The sequence below is a fragment of the Hypanus sabinus genome, chromosome 25 (genome assembly GCF_030144855.1).
Source record: "Hypanus sabinus isolate sHypSab1 chromosome 25, sHypSab1.hap1, whole genome shotgun sequence".
Classification (NCBI taxonomy): domain Eukaryota; kingdom Metazoa; phylum Chordata; class Chondrichthyes; order Myliobatiformes; family Dasyatidae; genus Hypanus; species Hypanus sabinus.
In genome coordinates this window covers 18,061,960-18,076,320 of record NC_082730.1, presented here as the reverse complement: position 1 = coordinate 18,076,320, position 14,361 = coordinate 18,061,960, and the positions used below count along the sequence as shown (strand labels likewise).

Below are 14,361 nucleotides of genomic sequence, written 5' to 3'. Positions count from 1 at the left end.
AGTCTTACGTGGTTTTCATATATTTTAAACAATCTGCCAGTTTCTCGCGGCTGATTCAGGCTCAACCAATAAATGCCATTGCAAGTGAAAAAAAAGTGTCAAGCATTTAGAACGGAGAAAGAAAGAAAATAAAGAGAAATGGGTAAAGAGAAGACAAAGAGCTTTCTTTAATAAAGCACATGGAGGAAATAGTAAAAAAAAGTGTCTTTCATAGTCCCTTAGAAGTCCAAATGGCTGAAAGCAATGAGTTTTCTTGTTTAAAATTATGTTCATTGTTGCTGTTTAAAAAAAGCACACAACCACTCACTGCCTCTTGCAAAAGATGAAAAGGGAAGTACTTGGAAAAGCAGATTAGAATTCAGAGTGCTGTATCTCAGGGAGGCTTGGCATTGTTGAATGTACTCAACTTAGCTATGAGACAATTTCCTGTATTTAGAAGAGCATCGTTTAAAGCTGCCTCTTCAAGCTCCATACAAACGTACAAAAGGCAGCACCAAATGACTCAAAACTACCCCAACAAGAGTGCTGTTGAGACATACAAGGATGTTGCCGGCACCTGAGGGACTGAGTCATGGAGGGAAGTGGAGAACGCTGGGACATTTTTCATTGGAGTGTTGGAAATTAAGGGGTGATCTTAATGCTCAGTGGCCGGTTTATTAGGTACAGGAGAGGAAACCAGTTTGGTTATCTGCTGCTGCAGCCCAATCACCTCAAGGTTTAACTAGCTGCACATTCAGAGATGCACTGCTGTTGTGTTGCGTGATTATTTGAGATACTGCTGCCTTCCCGTCAGCTTGAACCAGTCTGGCCATTCCCCTCTGTCTTGTTTGTAACATTAACAATGCATTTTCATCCACAGAACTGCTGCCCACTAGATTTGATTTTGCTTTTCCCACACCATTCTCTAAAAACTCCAGAAGCTGCTGTGCACGGAAATCCGAGGAGATCTGCAGTTTCTGAGATACTCAGACCTCTCCGCCTGGCACGAGCAATCATTCCATGATCAGAGTCACTTAGATCACACCTTTTCCCCATTCTGATGTTTGATCTGAAAAACAACTGCGCCTCTTGGCCATGTCTGCATGGTTCTATGCATTGAGTTGCTGCCACATGATTGGCTATTAGATATTTACATGAGTGAGCCTAATACCTAATAAAGTGGCCACTGAGTGTATAAAGGTGTACAGAATCATGAGGGGCATAGGTAGGGTGAATGCAGAGTCTTTTTGTTTCCAGATTTGGGAAATCGAGAACTAATGGAGAGGGATTCAAAGTGAGAGGGGAGAGATTTAATAGGAACTTAATTAACAACATTTTCGCCCAGAGGGTGGTGTATGTATGGAATGAGCTGCCGGAGGAAGAGATGGAAGCAGGAATATTAGCAGCACTTTAAGAGGAATTTGGACAAGCACATGGATAGGAAGGGTTCAGAGGGATATGGGCCAAACATGGGTAAATTGGACTAATTTAGATGAGGATCTTAGTTGGAATTTACCATTTGGACTAAAGGGTCTATGTGACTCAATGATTCTTCGTAAAACTAACTCAGTAATGTCAAGAAATCCAATTGCATAACTGCGATTTTTGCAGCATTCTTCAAATGAAAATCTTATTTTTTTCAGTGAAATAGCTTTGAACTGCTTTGCATCACTTGGGCAAGAGGCACCATGAGACTCCAGTGTGATTTCTGCGTAGGAGTCGCATAAGTATCGTTGTTGGCCTTGCAGCGTTTTGTAGGTCATCTTGTGGTGTGGGCATCCATCAGGGCAACTGAGAAGCCAGCAACATTTAGCTAAAGTGCTTCATTACACCCTTGGGCCTCACCTCCCTGAACCACAACCCACCCCTCCTCATCCTCCCTCACTAACTGATATCCCACTGCTTCTGATACACAGCCAATCTCCTTGATGCCCCAATGCTCATCCAGCCATTTCCATTAATTCTCAGATGCCAGTCCTTGACTCTCTCTAGTCCAGCCTCTGCTTAAGTGACCAAGTGTGGATTGCTTGATTATGTACCCATTTTTTTGAGGTATCATTACTAAATTTTCCACAAAGGAACATCTCCATACCAAAGTGCTGTCAAAGCATATACTCAAAGAGATAGCTTAAGAAATTTCATATACCATCCTGTTTACGTAGAAGTACTACACAGAAGCAGGTCCTCAACCTATGATGCCTGTGGCAATCATGAGAACATTCAAAGATTCAAAGTGCATTTGTTATCAACGAATGTATAAGTTATACAACCTTGAGATTTGGTTGCTTACAGGCAGCCGCGGAGCAAGAAACTGGAAAGAACCCGATTTAAAAATGAGACCAACCCCCAGTGGGAACAGAGAAAGAAAAAACAAAACAAATCATGCAAAAAGAGAAGTGAGCAACAGCATTCTGAACCAAATGTGCAAAACTTTGAAAGGGATAGATAAGATAAAAGTAGGAAAGTTGTTTTCATTGGTGGGTGAGACTAGAACTAGGGGACATTGCCTCAAGATTCAGGGCAGAAGATTTAGGATGGAGATGAAGAGAAACTGTTTTTCCCAGAGAGTGGTGAATCTGTGGAATTCTCTGCCCAGGGAAGCAGTTGAGGCTTCTTCACTAAATATATTTAAGAAACAGTTAGATAGGTTTTTACATAGTAAGGGAATTAAGGATTATGGGGAAAAGGCAGGTAGATGGAGCTGAGTTTACGGACAGATCAGCCATGATCTTATTGAATGGCGGGGCAGGCTCGATGGGCCAGATGGCCTTCTCCTGCTCCTATTTCTTATGTTCTTATGTTCAGACTGAGTCCTTAGATCCAAATCTCCGGAACAGCCCAGAGTAGACACAAAGCCTCAGTATTCAGTTCATCATATTAGCGGGGTATGTCACCGCAGAGTTCACAGACACGACGCACAGGTGCAGGTGCTGGGGCAGTCGCAGAGAGAGGAGCCCCCAGTCTCTCTGGGCTGGCATTTTATTTGTCTGCACCTTGAAATAGGAACGGGTCCAACCACGGCAAATCACTCCAGACAGATGCCATATTGAAATAATCCACTGCACATTGATTCATATCCCTCCATTCCCTGCAGTATCCATATACTTATCGAAAATGCTCTTAAATATCACGACTGTACCTGTTTCCATCTCTAACCCTGACAGACCAATCCAGGTGTCTACCATTCTCTGTGTAAGAAGGTATTTTCCCCACATACCTCCTTTCAAGTGTCCCCCTTTTACCTTAAATGTATGTCTCCTAGTATTTGACCTCTTTCCCCGGGGAAAAAGATTCTGATGCTCTACTCTATCTGTATCTCCCATAATTTCATCAGGTCTGCCCTTAGCAACTGACGCTCCAGAGAAAGTAATCCAAGTTTGTCCAACCAGTCTTTATGACTAATATTCAAACATATTGCGTCCCTACCAAAGGAGGTGTAAGGAACCCCTTCCATCCACTAGCCTGCAGGTCACCCTTAGGCAAGGTGTGGCATGTGCTTAGCCCCCTGGTCAAGGCTGATTAGTAGCTGGGGCATATCACAAGTCCCGGATATGTGACCACAGATGCCAGGCAAATATTTTCTGAGGAGTATTGATAATGGCTGGGCTCACCTGTCTTGTAATGATACTGCCCAGAAGGCAATGGCAGACAGCATCTGTGGAAAAAATTGCCAAGAACAATCATTGAAAGACCATGATCGGCAACATCATATGCCACAGCCCGTAACAAAAGAGCAAATCCAGATGAGGGTCCTCCACTGGATCCCACTGCCAAGCGCTCCCCCCCCCCAACTTTCTGCTTTCTGCACGGATTGCTTCCTACACGACTCACTTGTCCATTCGTCCCTCCCCACAAGTGCTACACCTGCCCCTATACCTCCTCTGTCACCACCATTCAGGGCACCAAACAGTCAGAGACCCGGCTTAGTCTGGGAGACTGCGTCACAGAGCACCCACAGAAGAAGTGGGGTCTCCCAGTGGCCACCCAGTTTAATACCGCTTCCCATTCCCATTCTGATGTGTCAATCCATGACCTCCTCCACTGTTGCAGTGAAGCCTCCCTCAGGCTGGAGGAACAACACCTTATAGCTAGCCTCCAACTTGATGGCATGAGCATTTCCAGTAATTCCCCTCCTCTCCTTCACTCCTCATCCCCTTTTCCCTCTCTCACCTCATCTCCTTGCCTGCCCATCGCCGCTCTCTGGTGCTCTTCCCCTCTCCCTCCTACTCCTTCTTCCATGGCCTTCTGTCCTCTCCAGTCAGATTCCCCCTTCTCTGGCCCTGTATCTCTTTCACCAGTCAACTTCCCAGCTCTTGACTTCACCCCTCCTGCCCCCCTCCCGGTTTCACCTATCACCCTGTGTTTCTCCCTCCTCTCGCCCCACCTTTTGGAACTACTCCTCGAATTCTTTCTCCAGTCCTGCTGAAGGGCCTCAGCCCAAAACGCCAACTGTTTACTCTTTCCCATAGATGCTGCCTGGCCTGCTGGGTTCCTCCAGCATTTTGTGTGTGTGTTGAATGAATCCAGACTTAAGACACTTAGTTTGAGTCACTGGATGAACCGTGCAACCCACACTCATGAACACCGTGTGTAGAGTACAGAGAAAAACATACTTCAATGCCTAATTATTAGAAGTCTGCGTATTCCGGTTCTTAATGATCTTGGTCGCTTTTAACTACTGATGCCCTGCACTGTATAACAGTGACTCATCGCATACCTGATTCCCTAGAGAGGGACTGTTGCTAAACAGTAAATACACATTATGGGAATCAAAATCTTGTGTGAGCAGTCCATGTCAGGTTCTGTGTACTTAACTTACTCCGTCAACACTATGTTAATAGAAGCTTAATGAATTGTGTTGAGGAAATTGTTTATTTTTTTGAACTGGGTTCCTGGGGGCATTTTCTGAAGTGAAAGTGAACCTCCTGTCAAAATGCTAACCTGAGAAAGACTACACTCCAAGCCAATCCAAGAATCCGTGATCCAGCTTGAAAATGCAGCCACCTCAGAAATGCTGCTTCTGTTCTCCGCAAGTAAAGAGGTCTTCCTTAACCAAGCTGGTGCTTATTGATGGGACCGACATTTGGAACCTCGTTAGACCGCAACTCAGTGATTCATACTGCTTTCTCACTCTGCTTTCTCTCTCGCATACTTGTTGCCTGTCAGTCTTTGTGTGTGGTTTTTCACTGGTTCTATATTATTTCTTTGTTCTACTGTGAATGCCTGCAAGGAAATGAATCTCAGGGTTCCACACAGTGACACACACAAAGTGCTGCAGAAGGCCAGGTAACACCTCTGGAAAGGAGTCAATGTTGCGGGCCGAGACCCTTCATCAGCATCGTGGTGACATATGTGTATAAAAGAATAAATTTTCTTTGTACCTGATATTTTTTCACCCCTCCCAAGAATGCTAGAGAATTCTGATTAATGTAGCAAAAATGTCAAATTTAAATATAGCTTAAGCAAATGTAGGAACCGTAAAATGGACAGAATGTTTTCACTGGAAGAATAATCTGTTAAATAATAACACAGCAGCCTGCTTTATGTCCAAATGTGAAAATTCAATCTGGAAGTAATTGTGAGTGATAGAAATACCCTGCCACTGAAAGTCATTGAGATACGCTTTCATTATCCATGTCTGAATAGCAATCTGGCAGGGTAGATTGACAATCCTTCCCTAGAATCCACCTGCCTTCATTCATTTCAAAGGACTGGAAAGAAGACAGTATCTGTAAAGGTATTTCTAATTAGCAGAGTTATAAAAGATTGAGAACCTAAGGTTGTGTATCCTGTGGTGATTGTCTCATCTGATTCCTCAAAGCCTTCTCACTATCTCAGTCTCGGATTTGATGCTCTATAGTCTTCATCAAGTTGTATAAAACTAGTAGAGTTGCTACTCAAATTCTGCTTACACAGATCACATGTTACCTATTGTACCTTCACCCATCCACCCCCTTCTTAAGGAATTGCTGTGATTGTGTAAGCAGTCTGATATTTGGAGTGGATCGGTAACAGAGTGGTTAGCACAATGCTTTATAGTACAGGCGAGCCAGGTTCAATTCCTACTGTCGACTGTAAGGAGTTTGTATGATCTCCCCATGACCGCATGGATTTCTTCCAGGTGCTCTGGTTCAGTCCTACAGTGCAAGCACCTACCGGTTGGTCAGTTAGTTGGTCATTGTAAAGTGTCCTGTGACTAGGCTAGGATTAAATCAGGGTACAGTATTGCTGGGTCATGGCTCAAAGGGCCGAAAGGACTTATTCCTCATTTCATCTCAATAAATAAATACACACAGAATCATACACAAATCTGGAGCATTGTTGAATATTCCCAGAAAAGGTCTCAGTTCTGCATTCTGGGATTGAACTGATTGCATCCACTGATTGTAAACTATTAGCATTTGTCTTAATCCACATCTAGCTGTATATTGGAACACTTGAAAACAGTAAAGTTTCTCATTCACAAACAAGAGAAAATCTGCAGATACTGGAAATACAAGCAGTACACACAAAATGCTGGAGGAACTCAACAGGCCAGGCAGCATCTATGGAAAAGAGTACAGCTGACGTTTCGGGCCAGGACCCTTCAGTAGGACCCGATTCTCAAGAGCTTCTTCCAAATCCAAACTATCTTCTACATTAGCCCTGGTAATGAGAAGGTTGCCTTGGCTGCATAGAAAATACTCAGTGGCATGCAAAACCTTGTCCTTTGTGGACTGGAAGTTATTTGATAAGCTTAATTCCTTACAACTTGTTTTAAGAGCACAGAGGTAGCTTCCAGAATGTAAAGATGGGCAAAAACAAAATTATTTTTGTTTTTGCCCATCTGGAGGATGTAGGAACTCAGCAGTTCAGGTAGCATCTGTGGGGAGAAATGATCAATCAATGCTTCCGTTGAGACTCTTCATCTAGACTGAAAGGTGGAGGGGAAATGGCCAGAATAATGAGGTAAAGGAAAGGGGCAGACAAGAGCTGGCATGTGATAGGTGGATCCAGGTGAAGAGATGCTACGGAGACAAAGGAAGAGTACAAATTGTGACAGAGGTTGGGAGGTGAACAAACTTCAATTTTCAAAGTAAAATTTATTATCAGAGTACGTACATGTCACCACATACCACCCTGAGATTCCTTTTCCTGTGGGCATACTCAGCAAATCTATAGAATAGTAACTGTAAACAGGATCAGTGAACAACAAAACGTGTAAATGCAAACATAAATAAACAGCAGTGAATAACGAGTATGAAGTAACAAGATAAAGAATCCTTAAAGTGAGACCAGCGGTTGTGGGAACACCATAAATAGAATGAGTGTAGTTATCCCCTTTTGTCCTAGAGCCTGATGGTTAAGGGGTAGTAACTGTTCTTGAACATGGTGGTGCGAGTCCTGAAGGACTTGTACCTTCTACCTAATGGCAGCAGTGTGAAAAGAGCCTGGCCTGGGTGGGTGAGAATCTTAGATAATGGATGCTGCTTTTCTACAGCATCACGTCATGTAGATGTGCTCAATGGTAGAGAGGGCTTTACCTGTGATGTACTGGGCTGAATCCACTACACTTCGTAGGATTTTCCACTCAAAGGCATTGGCGTTCCCAGGCCAGGCCATAATTCAGCCAGTCAGCACACTTTCCACCACAAATCTATAGAAGTCTGCCAAAGTTTTTGATGACATGCTGAATCTCCACAGACTCCTGAGGAAGTAAGAGGCATTGTTGTGCTTTCTTTTGCAATTATATTTATGATATAACAGGTCCTCTGAGATAGTGACACCCAGGAATTTAAAGTTACTGACTCTCTCCACCTCTGATCCTCCGAAGAGTACTGGCTCATGGACCTCTGGTTTCCCTCTCCTGAAGTTCAGTCAATTCCTTGGTCTTACTGACATTGAGTGAGAGGTTGTTGCTATTACACCACTCAGCCAAATTTTCAATCTCCCTTCTGTATGCTAATCCATCATACGGCCTACAACAGTGGTGGTAGGTCAGGGGGTAATACAGGGCTGCAGGTGGGGGATTTTGATAGGAAAGGAAAGTGGAGCAGTGATGGGTGTTTTTGCTGACATAATATTACTGCATGATTTGAGCAAAACGTGATTGTTTTATGCTTTATTCATATTATCATAAGTATGGACCGTGATAGAATAATTTTCACTCATAGTAGATAATGGCTTTGCAGCCACAATTGCTGAAATTACTCAGGCGGCACAGCAAGGCATGCACCTGAAATGATTTGAGGAACATACTCCAAATGTGAATTTACAACCAGTCTACAACAGAAGATTGGAACTGTCTACTGATCAAGGATGTGTATAATGAACTCATAGAAAAGATATCCCCAATGTTCTGAGATGGTAGATTTTGGATGATTTATGTGTAGAATCAAATATGAAAGCTTTTGTCAAAATACTTGCATAAAAGCCAGATATTGTTAAGGCATTTGAAAACACTAACTTCAATATTTAATATTTAGAGTTCATAATTTAATATTCAGAATTTGCTAGGAGTGCAGAATGACGTATCTGTAAACACCTTTATATTTATGGGGATTTCCATAACTAACATTTTAGACACTCCATGTTGATTTTTAAGGGAAAAGCAACAATGCTTTGATTCTTAATGAGACATGCTCATAATAAGTTGATCTCAGAAAATGTAGGGATCTCTACACAGCAGACTGACTATTTAAGTCTGTGAATGCATTCTTACTACCAAGGAGATAGAGTCTGCAAACTCTGAATATTATGAACTCTAAATATTAAATATTGAAGTTAGTGCTTTCAAATGCATTAACAGTATCTGGCCATTATGCAAAGATTTTGACAAAGTCATTCAGGTCACATTTCTTCCCCATTCTGACATTTGGTATGAACAACAACTGAACCTCTTGACCATGTCTGTATGCTTTAATGCATCGAGTTGCTGCCAATTCTACAAATCTCTGGTGAGACCGCACTTAGAGTATTGTGTTCAATTCTGGTCACCACATTATAGGAAGGATGTGGAAGCTATGGAGAGGGAGCAGAGGAGATTTACCAGGATGTTGCCTGGTTTGGAGAACAAGTCATATGAAGTAAGGTTAGCAGATCTGGGACTTTTCTCTTTGGAGCATAGAAGAATGAGAGGGGACTTGATAGAGGTCTACAAGATTATGAGAGGCATAGATAGGGTGGATAGTCAGTACCTGTTTCCCGGGGTACCAATAGCAAACACCAGAGGGCACAGGTACAAAATTAAGGGAGGGAAGTTTAGGGGAGACATCCAGGGTAAGTTTTTTACACAGAGGGTTGTGAGTGCCTGTAATGACTTGCCAGGGATGGTGGTGGAGACTAAAACATTAGGGGTATTTAACAGCCTCTTGGACAGGGATGAAAGAAAAATGGAGGGTTATGGGGTAGTGTGGGTTTAGTACTTTTTTTTAAGGATTATATCGGTCGGCACAACATGGAGGGCTGAAGGGCCTGTACTGTGTTCTATGGTTCTAAATGATTGGTTGATGAGATATTTGCATTAACAAGCAGATGCACTAGTGTGCTTTCTCAAGAGGCTGAAGAAATTTTGCCTGTCCCATTTGACCTTCACCCATTTTTTTGATGCACCGTGGAAAACGTTGTGCCCAGAAGCATTACAGCTTGGTAAGGCAATTGTTCTGCCCAAGACTGCAAGAAACTGCAGAGAGGTGTGGACAAAGATCAGCAGATCATGGAAACCAGTCTCCCTTCCATTGGTTTTGTCTGCACTTCTCGCTACCTCAGTAAAACAGCCAGCATAATCAAAGACCCTACCAACCCTGGACATTCTCTCTTATGTCCCCTCTTCCCACAACAGGTGAAGCTACAAAAGAAAGCATGTACCACCAGGCTCAACCTGTTGAATGTTGAAAGGCCTAGATAGAGTGGATGTGAAGAGAGTGTTTCCTTTGGTGGGGGAGTCTAGGACCAGAGGGTACAGCCCCAAAATAGAGGAATGTCCATTTAGAACAGAGATGAAGAGGAATTTCATTAGCCAGACGGTGGTGAATCTGGAATTCTTTGCCACAGGCAGCTGTGGAGGCCACCTCACTGGGCACATTTAAGGGAGAGGTTGATAGGTTCTTGATTAATCAGGTGTGAAAATTTATGAGGAGAAGGCTGGAGAATGGGGTTGAGGGAAATGGATCAGCCATGATGAAATGGCAAAGCAGACTCAATGGTCCAATGGCCTGTTTCTGTTCCTATGTCTTATGGCACAAAAACAGTTTCTATCCTGCTGGTGTAGGACTATTGAACAGCCCCTAGTACATTAAGATGGAGTCTTGACCTCACAGTCTGCCTTATTATAACCTTGGACCTTATTGTCTGCCTGTGCTGCACTTTCTCTGTAACTGTAACAATTTATTCTGCATTCTGTTATTGTTTTCTTATGTAGTAACTCAGCACAGTGTTGTGTTGAAATGATCTGTATGGATGACATGCGAAGCAATGTTTTCACAGAGTCCCAGTAAATTTGACAATAATAATAAACCAGTTCGTCAGAACCTCGATGTTAAAAATTTTCTGCTTCTCACCATTGCTCCATGTGACATAAACATATTAAAAATTAAATTCTCCACCTTCCGCATCGATTTTGATGTTATGCTGACGCCCCCTCTTTGTTTCCTTAATCAAGAATTTCCGTCAATGTGTGGGTACTGCATTGATAACATCAATCATGTCCTCTACATTTGAATATGCATGCTTGTTACAATACACATGTTCTTCTGACTTAAGTGCCCAGCGTAAAAGCAAACCAGTCAGCCCAAGAGATCCCTGCTAGAGTTTATTTTGTACAGGATCTGCTGTTGCTACTTTTTATCATTAATATTTTTAATACGTCCCTTTAGATCCTCTCTCAATCATGTACTTATCTAGTTTTCCCTCCGAATATCAGATTAGTTTGCTTCAACTGTTTGTGACAGTGAATGCCACATTCGAACCATTCTCCATGGGAAGAATTTTCTTCTAAATTCCCTATTGGATTAATTGACAATGAACATAAATTTGTGACCTGGTTCAGATCTGCATCTCAAATATAAGCATTTTGTCTATGCCTATCCTTCATTATTTATGACAATCTCTTTGGAAAGAAGAGCCCTGCAAATATGCATCTTTCCCTGTGGTTATAACCTCTCCATTCTTGTGTCAAAACATTTCATGCACCTTCTCTGGTCCATCCATAAGTTTTAGGTGTGCTACTTCTCAGATGTGAAGTCAGTTCTGCATCTTTAAAATAGACAATAGACAGTAGGTGCAGGAGTAGGCCATTCAGCCCTTCTAGCCAGCACCACCATTCACTGTAATCATGGCTGATCATACACAATCAGTACTCCGTTCCTGCCCTCTCCCCATATCCCTTGACCCCGCTATCTGTAAGAGCTCTATCTAACTCTCTCTTGAATACATTCAGAGACTTGGCCTCCACTGCCTTCTGGGGCAGAGCATTCCACATATCCGCCAGTCTCTGGGTGAAAAAGTTTTTGCACATCTCTGTTCTAAATGGCCTACCCCTTATTCTTAAACTGTGGCCTCTAGTTCTGGACTCACCCATTAGCGGGAACATGCTTCCTGCCTCCAGCGTGTCCAATCCCTTAATAATCTCATATGTTTCAATCAGATCCCCTCTCATCCTTCTAAATTCCAGTGTATACAAGCCCAGTCACTCCAATCTTTCAACATATGACAGTCCCACCATTCCGGGAATTAACCTTGTGAACCTACGCTGCACTCCCTCAATAGCAAGAATGTCCTTCCTCAAATTTGGAGACCAAAACTGCACACAATACTCCAGGTGGGGTCTCACCAGGGCCCTGTACAGCTGCAGAAGGACCTCTTTACTCCTATACTCAATTCCTCTTGTTATAAAGGCCAGCATGCCATTAGATTTCTTCACTGCCTGCTGTACCTGCATGCTTGCTTTCATTGACTGATGTACAAGAACACCTAGATCTCGTTGTACTTCCCCTTTTCCTAACTTGATTCCATTTAGATAGTAATCTGCCTTCCTGTTCTTGCCACCAAAGTGGATAACCTCACATTTATCCACATTAAACTGCATCTGCCATACATTTGCCCACTCACCCAATCTGTCCAAGTCACCCTGCATTCTCATAACATCCTCCTGACATTTCACACTGCCACCCAGCTTTGTGTCATCAGCAAATTTGCTAATGTTACTTTTAATCCCTCCATCTAAATCATTAATGTATATTGTAAACAGCTGCGGTCCCAGCACCAAACCTTGTGGTACCCCACTGGTCACAGCCTGCCATTCGGAAAGGGACCCGTTAATCGCTACTCTTTGTTTCCTGTCAGCCAGCCAATTTTCAATCCATGTCAGTACTCCAATACCATGTACCCTAATTTTGCCCACTAATCTCCTATGTGGGACTTTATCAAAAGCTTTCTGGAAGTCCAGGTACACTACATCTACTGGCTCTCCCTTGTCCATTTTCATAGTTACATCCTCAAAAAACTCCAGAAGATTAGTCAGGCATGATGTTCCCTTCATAAATTCATGCTGACTCGGACTGATCCTTCTACTGCTATCCAAATGTGTCGTAATTTCCCCTTTTATAATTGACTCCAGCATCTTTCCCACCACTGATGTCAGGCTAACTGGTCTATAATTCCCTGTTTTCTCTCTCCCTCCTTTCTTGAAAAGTGGGACAACATTAGCCACCCTCCAATTAGCAGGAACTGTTCCTGAATCTACAGAACATTGGAAAATGATTACTAATGCGTCCACGATTTCTAGAGCCACCTCTTTAAGTACCCTGGGATGCAGACCATCAGGTCCCGGGGACTTATCAGCCTTCAGACTCAACAGTCTATCCAACACTGTTTCTTGCCTAATATAAATTTCCTTCAGTTCATCCTTTACCCTAGTTACTTTGGCCACAATTACATCTGGGAGATTGTTTGTGTCTTCCCTAGTGAAGACAGATCCAAAGTACCTGTTCAACTCGTCTGCCATTTCCTTGTTCCCCATAATAAATTCACCCATTTCTGTCCTCATGGCCCAATTTTGGTCTTAACTATTTTTTTGCTATTCACATACCGAAAGAAGCTTTTACTATCCTCCTTTATATTCTTGGCTAGTTTATCTTCGTACCTCATTTTTTCTTGGCGTATTGCCTTTTTTGTTATCTTCTGTTGTTCTTTAAAAGCTTCCCAGTCCTCCAGTTTCCCGCTCATCTTTGCTATGTTATACTTCTCTTTTATTTTTATACTGCCCTTTACTTCCCTAGTCAGCCATGGCCGCCCCTTACTCCCCTTAGGATCTTCCTTCCTCTTTGCAATGAACTGATCCTGCACCTTCTGCATTATTCCCAGAAATACCTACCATTTAATACCTACCATTTTTGTTCCACTGTCCTCCCTGCTAGGGTATTGCTCCATTGAACTTTGGCCAGCTCCTCCCTCATAGCTCCATAGTTCCCTTTGTTCAACTGTCATACTGACACATCCGATTTTCTCTTCTCCTTCTCAAATTGTAGGTTAAAACATATCATATTATGGTCACTATCTCCTGATGGTTCCTTTACCTCGAGGTCCCTGATCAAATCCGGTTCATTGCACAACACTAAATCTAGAATTGCCTTCTCCCTGGTAGGCTCCAGTACAAGCTGTTCTAAGAATCCATCTCAGAGGCACTCCACAAACTCCCTTTCTTGGGGTCCAGTACCATTCTGATTCTCCCAGTCTACCTGCATGTTGAAATCCCCCATGACAACTGTATCATTACCTTTGTGACATGCCAATTTTAACTCTTCATTCAACTTACACCCTACATCCAGACTGCTGTTTGGGGGCCTGTAGATAACTCCCATTAGAATTTTTCTACCCTTAGAATTTCTCAGTTCTATCCATACTGACTCTACATCCCCTGATTCTATGTCCCCCCTCGCAAGGGACTGAATATCATTCCTCACCAACAGAGCTACCCCACCCCTTCTGCCAGTCAGTCTGTCCTTTCGATAAGACGTATATCCTTGAGTATTCATTTCCCAGGCCCTGTCCGCCTGAAGCCATGTCTCAGTTATTCCCACAACATCGTACTTGCCAATTTCCAACTGAGCCTCAAGCTCATCTACTTTATTCCTTATACTTCGTACATTCATATATAATACTTTTAATTTGTTACTCCCCTCTCCTTTCATATCAATTCCTATTTCACTTGGCCATACTGTATGATCTCTTCTTGAGCTTTCCACTCCATTGATTCTGTTGTAATTTTTAACTTCTCTTAATTTCACTTTCCCTTTAACTCCATCCTTATATTTCCAGTTCATCCCCTCCCCCCCACTACTTAGTTTAAACACATCCGTGTTGCAGTGGCAAACCTGTCTGCCAGAATGCTGGTCCCCCGCCTAT

At 42.8% G+C, this 14,361-nt stretch overlaps 1 protein-coding gene across 7 annotated transcripts in view; it reads left to right on the top strand.

Annotated features, from left to right (window-relative positions):
- lrrn2 (leucine rich repeat neuronal 2) overlaps window positions 1–14,361 on the top strand; it is a 316,469-nt gene that overhangs the window by 207,847 nt on the left and 94,261 nt on the right. The window lies entirely within an intron of this gene.